Below are 12614 nucleotides of genomic sequence, written 5' to 3'. Positions count from 1 at the left end.
CCACAAAATCCCAAAATTTACCGTTGGACCAATCAAATTCTTCCAAATTTCTCTTTTGTCCCCACTATACTGGCAGGCATGTGGATTCGCATCCAGCGGTGATCATCACTACACCACTACCTGTGGCCACGACAGCTCCACACCTCTACCGGACAAGGGTCACCGGGACAAGGTGAGCAGTCGAAAAGCCAACATGGCCCATGAGTGTCCATAAGGGTGTGACCCACCATCCATCCTTCGGCCCCACCTGCGAGGAACACAGCTGCACTAGCCCCAGCTGGCCAATGTGGTGAGCACCTGCTGCCAACACACACTACCGCACGCACAACCTCGGCCCTGGGGGAGACGGTCGCAGTGCGTGGCATTCCCCTCACGTCACCTATGCCGCCCTCGTCCCCAAGTCCACAGAACTGCAGCCCCCCCCAGTGCCCACCCACACTTGACCACACCAAGGTCCAGTCGACAGCCATGCTCCACCAGGAGACCCACCCAGAAGACATGGTCCACACACCTCGGACACCCATAGCACCATGTTGACCCCCAGACCCCCAACTCCATCCCCATGATCCCGCGTCCCAAATATTGGTGCAGTCACCCCCGCAACCAGTTGAAAGCTGTGTCCTGCTACCCTATCAATTTTATCACAGCCTCCAACACTTTGGTCTACACACCTGGATGAATCATGGTGTCACAAAACAGTGTCCACCTTTTCTCTTTACAAAATTCACCCTTAAATTTACAGCTAACCCACAGATTACCCATGCCAAACATTTTTCACATTTTACTAAACTCACCAAAGAAAGATGCTTTGCCATACACATGCCAGCCGAGCATGGCCCAGATGCTCGGCATGTTACACATTCCCGATTCATCAACCCCACGGCTCTCTTCCCAAACCGAGAGTCCATAAATCATAACGGAACATCTGTGGAAGGTAACTCTCACACCATCACGTTCCACAGATGCCCCAATGGTTGTCCAGCAGGCTATGTCCATCCCTGTCCATTCGGTTTGACCCGAGTCCATAGACCAGCACGGCATGGCAGGTCACCACATGCCGGCTGTCCCAGAGTCTCAGGGGGAGGGTGCCAGGCCGCTTGCCCGGGTGATCACTACATCAGGCCCAAGTTGGCCGTCCGCAGTGCCACCACCAAAGCACGACCCCCAACACCTCCCCCTTGTGGTCCTCAATATTTGCCATCCCAGGCTTGAGAAACCACCTCAGACCCCCTGGAGGTCTTAACCCCCACCAGGGTCTGGTGACCCTGTCGGCCTGAGCCGCCTGTTTGGGTGGTGCCCCGATGGACAAGGGACGCCACACTCCACCAGACCCCCCGTGGGGCCCAGGTCGTACCATGACACCTAAGGCTGGACCCCACACCCAAATCTCGCCAGCACAGCCCCCCAGCTAGCTGGCGTAACAAAATTTCCAAAGGGGCAACTTTTGCCCGAGGCCATCACCAATGACCTCTCCATGTCCAAATCCCGCAGCCCGGGGACCAACTCCCTCCATGGCTGTACCAAATCCATTTCCCAATTCCATTTAATTTTAAATTTCCTTTTAGAAATTTTGACTTCCCATCCCAAACCGCAGCTGCAGGTAACAACTCCTTCAGGTTGTTCTACCCCTCCCTGCAACTGCTCCAAATTCTCTACGGGGACCAAATCGTCGGAAGCTCGATCTCCTGATCCCTCTCTGTCCGAATCCAGCCCGGAGCCAAAACACTCCCCAAACTGGTTGTTCAATTTCAGAGCCTCCTGTTCCCAATTGTTATGCACAGTGAGGGTCCCCTCGTTCACTTCAAACCTCCCCCAAACTCCTTTGGGCCCGGTCAACCCCTACCTTCATGGGACTGACCCAGGTCTCCAGCCGCTGTGTCACATCATACTCATCATCCCCATCATCAACACAAATCATTTCTGGCCCCGACAGGCCTTCCCCAATAAATACCCGGTCTGGCTCCACCACACGGACCCCCAATAATGTTACCCCCTCTCGCTCTGCACCACCGCCCTGGTGCTGCAATGATACCAAACCATCCCCCTGTTGAGGTGTTGTGGCATCCACCCGGACCCGATAAATATCCAGGCCAGCAGGTGGGAAACATCCTCCATTTACCTCCAAACATTCCAAATTTCCTTCCCCATTCACCTGTGGGCACTCCACGTTCACCTGTACGCATTCCCCTTTCACCTCTTCACATGCCGTTCCCGGTGCAATTCCCAATTTGGCTTCCCCCCGTTCCGATTCAAATTCTGCCACCCTTGGCTTCTCCTGGGCCCCAACGGCACCATTCGTTCGTCCTTCCCTCAACTCACTCGTCCTGGCATCCATTTTGTTTTCCAGTCGCTCATTCTGAGCATCCAATCTAGCCAACCATCGTTCCTCACGCTTCTTCAGAGCATCCATTTTGTTACTCATTCCCCCAATTTGATTTCCCAATCGCTCACTCATTCCATTCATTTTATCACTCTGAGCATTCATTTGATTTCCCAATCGCTCACTCTGGTCCCTGCTATCGTTTATTCCCTTCATTAGTCTTTCATACATGGCCTGGAAATCCATCGGGGCCATCCCTCCGGCGGGGGAAGTTCCACCACTACGCTCAACCCCAACTACCTCCGACTCACCCCCAATGCTTCCCACATCTTCCATCCTTCCTTCCTCCATATTGCCCACCTCCTCCATCCGTAAAGGAGGTCGCTTTCCCGCGCGGCTCTTACAACAGGAATAAAATTAAATTTAATGACGCGCCTTTCGCGTCCCGCGCACTGATCGCCGATGCAAATTTCTCGCCTCCGACTAAAAAAAATTTGTTTCCAGATTCTCCACTCTTGACACCAATTTTTTTTTTTCAGGGTTCTATCCCACCCCTGACACCAGTTGTTGTGCGGACCCTTCGGTTAATACCATGGTTCGCGGATGGACCAGAACGGATTTACTTGAGGCGACGACCAAACACGGATTCGGCTATAAAAACGCGGGAGGAAGAAGGAAAGTGGAAGCTGCAGTAAAAGTGCGTACCTGTGGAAGGCGAACCGAAGGCAGCTGCAGGGAAATTAATCAACTCGACAAACAATATTTAATGTACAAAAATAGAGATTTATTCACGGGACCCGAAACAATGAAACGCGACGGTAATCAAATAAAGGGCCTACATTGGGATCCCACACACCTCACTTCAGAAACGAGACACAGGAAGGAATTACCAAAAGAAAAACGTTCGTTATGTAATTGTGAAGGTGGTGCATCCTTATCTGTCCTGTTGTCTGGCGTCTCCAAGCTCCGCTGCACACCACGAGGCCCCTCGCTCCAGCACCACAGCACCGCGAAGGCCCGAGCCAACGCCCACTCCAGGCTCCTCGTCGACTGCCCACGAGGTCCGTGCACCACTCTAAGCCCCAGAAGCGCCGATCGCACACGAGGCCCCAAAGCACCAAAAGCACCGCTCCAAGCACCACGCAGATGGCGAGCCAACGACCACCAGGACCTCTCAATACCAAGAAAAAAAGCGCAGATAGCACAAGACAGCCAGGGAGGGATGTGCGCAAGACGCAGTGAAGAACCCAAAAGCTAGAACTCGAGCAAGAGCGAACTGGATGTGCAAGAGGGAAAATGTCGTTCAGCGCGCCCCTATATAACCTTGCGGCGGTGATGTCAGCCTTGGAGCGCCACCCAATCAGTTCCCTCCACCGAATCACACGTTCCCTGTGGCGTGGTCATAGCTCGTGCTACTCGATGTGGCTAGGCCTGCCGGAGGTGTAGCTGGCTGCGGCCCATGCGGCGGCGCCCCGATCTGGCCTCTTGCCTGTTCCTTCTGAAGTCATTGTCAGGGAAGGGAATTATTTAATGTTGTACTAAGGGCCTATCTAAGTGTCTATGTTGGTGTGCATTGCCATAAGGGACAAAGGTTTGATTACCAGGTGTGACACACAGGGGTTTATCTTAATCGCTACACTATCTAACACTCGAACATCTGGTATGTTCACAAGCAGACATTTTAACCCGACAAACTGGACTAAAACACAGAACGTATTACAGGTAGATTCCCTATCACGACAGACGAAGCATGTTCCCTATTCAGATCTACCTGACTCGAGATATTGCTTTACCCCACCGACATAACAATATATTACAAGCCCGGCTATGCCGCTGTTAGACTTTCAATCTTGTTTTAAAACATTGTGAGATAAGTTTTCTAAGTATATTATAGATAGGATATAAACAATTGTAGCGAGCACATTAACATTGTGCAATCCAACCCACGCAAGTCTTATCTAGGCTTTGACTAGAAAACCTGGCTTTGTAGAATGGTGTTAGGATTATAATCAGTGTAATGAAACACAATGACCTAGGTCATCAGTGACCATCAGATATCCGAGATTAAAGAATGCATTCAAACATGTGGACCATGACGTATGTAAGTAAGGTAATTACTTAACCCTTCTTATACGCCTGGGGTCATTGCCATAATATCAAATTTCGCATAAGCTGTTTCAGTAAAAATCTGGCTGGCTCGGCTTAATGGCGATAAAGATAAGTTAATATAAAGAAGATTACTGAATCAAATAAACAATAAAATGAATATTATTTAATATCAGGCCAATGGGGATTGGTAACGAAATTTGGAGCGTAAACTACAACACGATTGGTTAAGAGTTTTTATAGGTTATAATTGATCAACAGAGAGAAGGAATCCGATTCATTCCCAGATAGCAATCTTCAAAAATATAAGGTGCAAAATGCTTTTGACTACCCAAGGCACTAAGGCAGTCTCTGGATTTGGAATCATGCTGTAAGGTTTGTCTGATGATGCTGCACTGGTATACAAACTAACTTTGTGTAATTTGTATGTAGAATATCAAGTAGACAATAGACACTACACCATGCAATAAAATGGTATTTTGCCATATATTCTTTTTACTGAGCAATTACCAATGAACAGCAGCATATGATAACTGAACAGATGTGGATCGCTCATTTGTGATCACTCATTTTTGTCTTTTCAGATTCGAAGTTAAGATGAATACTCATCAACAATGTGCTGTATGTAAGAAGCCTTTGGACAATGGTCAAAAAACTGTTGTGTTTGGAGAAAAAGTGGCTCAAAGCATTGACCGTGCCAGCTGTGCCAGAGGAAATGACATAGGAGTCGGAATTGGGCAAAACGTTCATACAGATTGTCGATGAACAAATATTAATAAAAGACTAATTGAATTATGAGCAAAATAAATCTATGCAGTCATGCCATCTGAACTTGCTCTGCGCACTGACACACACATTTAGTTATAAAGAACATTGTCTGTTCTGTGGACAACCTGCCATACATGACAGCAAAAAGCAGGGGGTGACGTTTTTCCAAAAAGAACAAAACTTCCAAAAAACTTTAAATTGTTTAATTTCCAAACGTCTATGGAAGAGATTTGCTCAATACGCAAGGATGACTGGTCTAAAGAAGTTCTGGATCGAATCATGTATTGAGTTTTCGTATACATATTGCATAGTTGGGTGAAAAGAAAAAGAATGTAAGGTGCAAATACTTTATACTGCAGGTACAAATAGCAGGTTTTTTTTATAAATAAAAAATATAGGCTCTCCTAATTATATTTTGGTAGACTTTTTATATGTTGTTTAGGGATGCTGTCAGAACATATGTTTAAAAAAATTATGTTGCAATTAGTGGTGGGTCAAACCATCCAGCTCCTGGAATACTGTGCCTTTCAAGAACCTCATCAGAAAACCAAGAACCCCAAAACACGTTGTTTTTAGAGTTAACATGACCACTTAAAAGAAAGTGGGCCCGTCAGAAAACCAAACATCCACATAAGAGAGCTGTTGGTCTGCCTGTGTCGCCATTTTTCTCAGAGATGGCTGAACGGATCTTCGTCAAACTTTCAGGGGTTTATGAGTGAGTGCCTGGGAGTATTTTAGGCAAAAAAAAAAATTGAAAAAAAAAAAAGTTCGCTTTTTGGAATTAACTAACTATATATATATATATATATATATTGTATATATATATATATATATATATATATATATATATATATATATATGTATATATATATATATATATATACTGTATATATATACTGTATATATATATACTGTATATATATATATATATATATATATACTGTATATATATATATATATTGTTGCGGATTCGGGGGTCGGCGCTCCCCTTATCAAGGGGGGGGGGGGGTTAATCCCCTTGTCTTTTAAGCTGGCCGTCCCCCAATCCTGGAAATTATGACGCTCCTCCCGGTCGGAATCAGCTCGGGTTATTGGTCAATGAAGTCCCAAATACGTACTTACTAACCCCGACCGCGAGCAGGGAAATAACTCCCGCTCAAACCACGGATAAGATGGAATATTGCCGAGCGGTTAGCAATCCGCGATCCGAGCCGTTAACAATAAAACTAAACCCGATCCTGAGCAGTTCCAAAATCGTGCCACAGGTACTCAATTGAAAGAAAGGACGGAGGCGATCGGATTAGGGAAAAACCAAGAAATAACAAGGTGAATTTATTTACAAGCAAAAAGAAGAGGAAACGAAAGGAATATACAAGGAAGAAGAAACAAAAGGACACAGGGCAGGCTTATCTCTACAGTCTTAACTTATTACGACCCCAGGACAAACAGACAGACTCACATGGGATGGTAGCTGGTAGGGGAGGAAGGTCCAGGCAGATGGTTCCAGGCTCCTCGTCCGGTCCCGACTCGTGCCATGGCGGTGATGGAAACAGGCCGGCAGCGCGTCGTTAGCGTTGACCGCGAGCGGACCTTACATATGCGAGGGGCTGGAATGCTGCATACATGTAGCGTGCCAAACGCTCTCTCTCTCCCGATCAATCAAGGTCCGTATCAAACAGGCAGTTCGTAACAACGAGCTCTCTCGGCGCAGTTCTTCAATAAACAGTTCGTGCAACGCAATCCCCGGTGTAGTTCGTTACCATAGATGGTTCCCTGTGCAGTTCTCTGCAAATGTGCGCTCCTGGATCAGTTCGTGCAAAAGGAGCCCGCCGAAAGAAGTCCCCGCACGAAGTCCGTCAAAGGGCTTTGCGCGCGCGCTTATATAATGCGCCTGGAGATCAATCCGCGCTCTTTGAAACCACGCCCGCCAGCGAGCTCACCTCAGCCCTGGTTGGGTGGCGAGGGCTCACCGCCTCCGCCCTTGATGGCTCGTTGACAGGGCCACGCCTTGTTCTTGGCGCTCCGCCCCCTTCTTCCTCGGCCTTAGACCGCGTGTTCAATGGCGTTGCCTGAGCGAACGCTGAGGCGGCTGCGGCTGGCAGAGGCGTGTAACAGAATTGGGAGGGACAAGCCCCGACTGTAGGGGCGCATACTGGCATAGCTTGGAGAGAGCGGCTGGCAAAGAAGCGAATGGGGCCTATCTTATTTAATTAATGCAACGCAGATTCAACTATTGGGAACACAGCCTTATCTGAAACGCATACTAAGGAAATAACTGAAAGTCCTATGGTGTCCTACGTGTTGCTGTGGCCTAACTATGGGTGCAACCTTTAACCTTATTAAATGATGGGATATTTACAAGAGTTATTATTTATTTACAAAAGTGAAGGTTCTAAAACCGCAACAATATATATAGAAAAAAAAATCGCTCGATAGTGCCTAAGCCTTTTAAAATTAATGACAGTTATATACAAGTACACATTCGCATAAATAAATAAAAAACAATCACCAGACATTTGAACACAAATAAATCAAACAATTCCGGAAGTGTACAAAGTTGGTAGTAAGGCTTCTTCTTCTTCCTGATCGGCATCACACTTAACTCAGAAACGTGATGAACGGCACATTCACCAGCATATATTCAACGAAAAGGTGACAAACCCCCTTCCACTCCCCCCACTCCCTTCCTCACCCCTCCCTCTCTCCTGTCTCCTCCCCCTCCACCTCCCACGCCCGACAACGCCGGGTACTCCTGCTAGTTACTCATAAAATTTGGATTCCTACACCTTGGTTCCTCAAATTATTCACCCATTGTCACGCGAAGTTGTTTATAATTACCTGATAGTTTTTGCTTTACGTCTATGTGATTCGGGTACATTTTTAGTTCCTGCTTCAGAATTATTTGTGCATTTGATAAAGATAAGTTTAATTATTGAGATCGATGATGCAGCGATTTCCTGGGGTACTCAAAACTTATTTATGGACAGAGTAAATGCCTTCTCGTGATCTTGCAGTCCTCGGGCGACCAGACGTTGAGCAATTATGATTTTGTACTGTCCCGTAGGAAAAAAAATCAGGAATAAATCGGAACATGAACCTGTATTTTAACAGTAATTTAATTCTGAATTTGGCAAATTTTAGTGAATCTCGACCCAAGCATGCATGCGCACAGTGCGACAAACCAATTGCTTCTGTCCATCTGTACAGTGTCCTGCAAAAGTATTCACCCCTTACCCATAATACTGTTGCGGTTTTGAGAACCCACACTCTTGTAAATATCACATCATTAAAGGTTAAAGGTAGCACCCCATAGTTAGGCCACAAGCAACACGTAAGTCACCATAGGACTTCAGTTATTCCTTAGTATGTGTATAGATAAGGCCATGTTTCCAATAGTTGAATCTGCGTTGTGTCAATCAAATAAGGAGTAGGCCCCATTGGTCCATTTTGACAGCTTCCCTCTCCAAGCGACGCCATTAAGCGCACCCTCCTGTCTGTGCCCCATGGCCCTCCCAATTTGTTACGCGCCTTTGTTAGCAGTGTTCGCTGCCCTTGAGGTTGAGCTCGCTCAAACGCCGCCATAAGCCACGAGGTGAAGCCCGGAAAAAGGGGGCGGAGCGCCAGGAAGAAGGTGTGGCCACGTCACCCAGCCATCAGGGCGGGGCCGGTAAACCTTAACCAGCCAACCAGGGCTGAAGTAACATCGCCTGATAGGCGTGGCTTTTGGGCTGGCGGAGCAATCGCTGGTTCACTTATAAAAGCCCGAGCGCAAAGCCCTTTTACAGGACTCAGTGGAAGGTTGGCTTTTGAGAGGACTCAGTGGAAGTTTGGCTTTTGAGAGGACTCTCGTAGGAAGCTTGTGCTAAAAGGACTCAGTGGAAGGTTGGCTTTTGAAAGGACTCTCGGAGGACTCTCGCTAAGCACTCGAGTGAAAGATTGATTATAAGAGGACTTGTTGGAAGGTGCTTGGTAAAGGACTTATTGGGAGCGAACATTTGAGAGGACTTATTCGCTGGCGCTGATTAAAGAAGGATGGCCAAGGACTGTCGTGATTACGAAGAACGCGAGAGTATATGCGCTTGATCAAAGAGGGTTCGCTGGCATTGGGAGTTCACAGAAGGACATTGGAGAGGGGGCGTTTGGCGCGGGTCATGCGCCTATTACGTACGCAAGTACCAGCCTTCCCCCCGTCATTATAACTATCCGTTCACGTCACGCTACACGCAGGGCTGTGTGAGTGTCTGTATGTGAGACGGGCCCATTGTTCCAAGGAATAAGTTAAGCCTGTAATTAAGACTGCCCTGTGTATCTGCTTCTTCCTCTTCCTTGTACATTCCCTTCTTTCGTTTCCTCTTCCTTCTGTACATTTGTAATAAATTGCTTTGTTCTTCCTATTTACCGGGTTTCCTCTCCATCCGATCGCATCAGTCTTTTCTCTCATTGGGTAAGCGTGGCACGATTCGGATCCACTACAATCGGGTCTAGTCACCTGTTAACAGCTCGGATCGCAGATTGCTATCCGCTCGGCATATCCCATCATATCCATGGTTCGAGTGGGAGTAATTTCCTCGCTTACTGGGCGGCGTTAATAAGTAGGTAATAAGAAGACGGCTTACAACCCTAGTTAACGTCATCCGGAAGTGACGGCATAACCCCCAGGGTCGAGTCGGCCAGATAAGAGACAAGGGGATTAACCCCGCCTTGGTAAGGGGAGAGCCGATGTTTGAGATCCGTAACAATACTAAATTTAGATTAAGTACAAATTATGTAGAAACAATGTTTCCAAATGAACTTTTTCTACTCATAACTGAAGAAATAAAATTAAACACTGTTATATGAAGGATTTTACGTGTCAGAAATACCTGCAAAAAACATGTACAAATCTAAATCCACTGGTTGCAAAAGTATTCAGCCCCGTAGGTGAGTACATGGTGGAAGCACCTATTAAAGCAATGACTACTGTGAGTCTTTTTGGATAGGTGTCTTCCAGATTTTCACAGTGAGATGGTGAAATCTTTGCCTATTTTTCACATGTAAATTTCTCCAGTTCTGCCAAGTTTGATGGAGATCGTCGATGGATTGCAATATTCAATTCTCGCCATAAATATTCAATAATTGTGTTCAAGTCAGGACTTTGACTGGGCCACTCAAGAACATTTATTTTGTTCTTAATCAGCCACTTTAGTGTGGCTTTAGCTTTGTGCTTCAGGTCATTATAAATATATAAATAACCACCTTTAGAGGCCATTTTTCCCCGCAAAGCGGGGGTTGGCCTTTTTCGGGAACCGTGGTTATTGTTGTTTTTTGGTCCCCTTTTTGAAGCAATGTTTTACGGCCGGATGCCCTTCCTGACGCCAACCCTTTTTGCCACCTTTAACGACAAACAGGGAATTACCAGTGAACTGGTACTCAATTAGCCGACCTCGGAAGGATGACAGGCTGAGTCAACCCCCCTGGCGTTAATTCAGAGATCGACCGGGATTCGATCAGGTCATTGTCCTGCTGAAATGTGAATATCCTACCGAGTTTCAGATGAATGGCCGACTCAAGCAGATTTTCATCGAGAACTCTCCTGCACCATCCATTGTCCCTTCCATAGTGACAAGCTTGCCAGTCCCTGCTGATGAAAAACAGCCCCATAACATTATGCTGCCACCACCATGCTGGACAGTAGAGTGGTGTTGCCTGGGTGATGTGCAGTGTTAGGCTTGCGCCAGAAGTACTGCTTTGAATTTAGACCAAAAAGTTAAATTTTTTCTCGTCTGACCACAAAACATTTCACCACATGCCTGCAGAATCATTAAGATGCTTTTTCACAAACTCCATACGAGTTTTTAGATGAGTCTTTTTCAGTAATGACTTCTTTCTTGCCACCTGTTCATAGAGGCCAGTGTTGTGAAGGGAACAGGTTGTTGTTGATTGATGAACACTGACCCCCATCTCAGGCATAGAGCCTTGGAGATCTTTCAAAGTCATTGTTAGATTTACCAGCATTCTTCTATTTACACTCATTCATTTTATGCATTTTCGGTTTAACGCTATGGAAGAATTATGGAACATTTTTCGATTTATGCCTGCAATATTCGGTTTAACGCCTTTGAATGCCATTTAACACCTTTGACATTTACATTTTAATTAATGGGAAAAAACAGATTAGGTTTACTCCTTTTCGATTTACACCCTGCTTTCCTGGAACGCATCCAGGATGTAAATAGAGAAATACGTGTATAGTGAAATCCCAAACCAGTTTCCTGCTTGCCAAGCTGCTGAGTTTGGATGGGTAACATGATCGGGGTAGAATTTGGCTGTTATGATATGTGTTTCACTTATTAATGATGGATTTCACCATACTCAGAGGGATAATGAGTGACTTTGATATCTTCTTATAACCCTCTCCTGAATGGTGTTTCTCCATCACTTTATGTCTGACTTCCCTGGAAAGCTCCTTGGTCTTCATGTTGACCTTGTTGGTTGACAAATTGAGTTGCACATTAAAACTCCTTACATAAGTGGGGGAGCTTAATTTTTAAGTTAAACCACTGACTACATACAGGTAAAAACTATTACACTTATTTTGTACTCTTTCATACAAACAATTTGCTCCTGAAGTGATTTAGTTTTTTTTTTTTTTTTTTTTTGTATACTGAATCGAGGCTCGTGAAAGAGCTAACATTTATTTCACAAACAAATCAACCAGACAAACAAAATATATAAAAAGAGGGAGCGGAAGACAAGATGGGGAGAGAAGGGGAAGCACACAAACACAACATTTGAGAGCAGGGAGAAGTGTGGGAGGGAGAGGGCTTGGGGGGAGGAGGCGTGGGAAGGGAGGGGGGGGGGGGGGGAGAGGTATAAAACACAAGGGGACCGAAATTAGCGGGGGTAGAAAAGAGCAAGGTTTTGGATTGGGGAAGATAAGAGATGGTGGTGAACAGCTGTTTTAAAGACCTGGAGGGTGGAGTGGGATTGAAGAGAGTGAGGGAGTTTGTTCCAGAGGCGGGAGAAAAGAGGAATGAAGGAGTGAAGGTGAGCAGAAAGTCTTTTAGGCAAAGGGTTTAAATTGTTATGCAACTGAGAATTATCTGATTTTTCTCTGTTAATCTAACTTATTCACATTTTATCTGCATTTTTTTTAAAGTTTTATCATCTTGGAGTAGTTTGTAAGTACTCTCGGGCATATGTATTAAATTTTAATTGAAAGCATCATGAATCAGGTGGCATAAAAATGTGAAAACTTTGGAGGGGGGAATTTTTTTTTTTTTTTTTGTATACAGAGTCGAGGCTCGTGAAAGAGCTAACATTTATCAAACAAACAAATCAAACAAACAAGCAAACAAAGTATATAAAAAGGGGAGCGGTCGACAAGATGGGGAGAGAAGGGGAGGAAGCACACAAACACAACATTTGAGAGCATGGACAT

The sequence above is a fragment of the Myxine glutinosa genome, chromosome 7 (genome assembly GCF_964187855.1).
Source record: "Myxine glutinosa chromosome 7, kmMyxGlut1.1, whole genome shotgun sequence".
NCBI lineage: Eukaryota > Metazoa > Chordata > Myxini > Myxiniformes > Myxinidae > Myxine > Myxine glutinosa.
Note: the sequence above shows the minus strand (reverse complement) of the source record.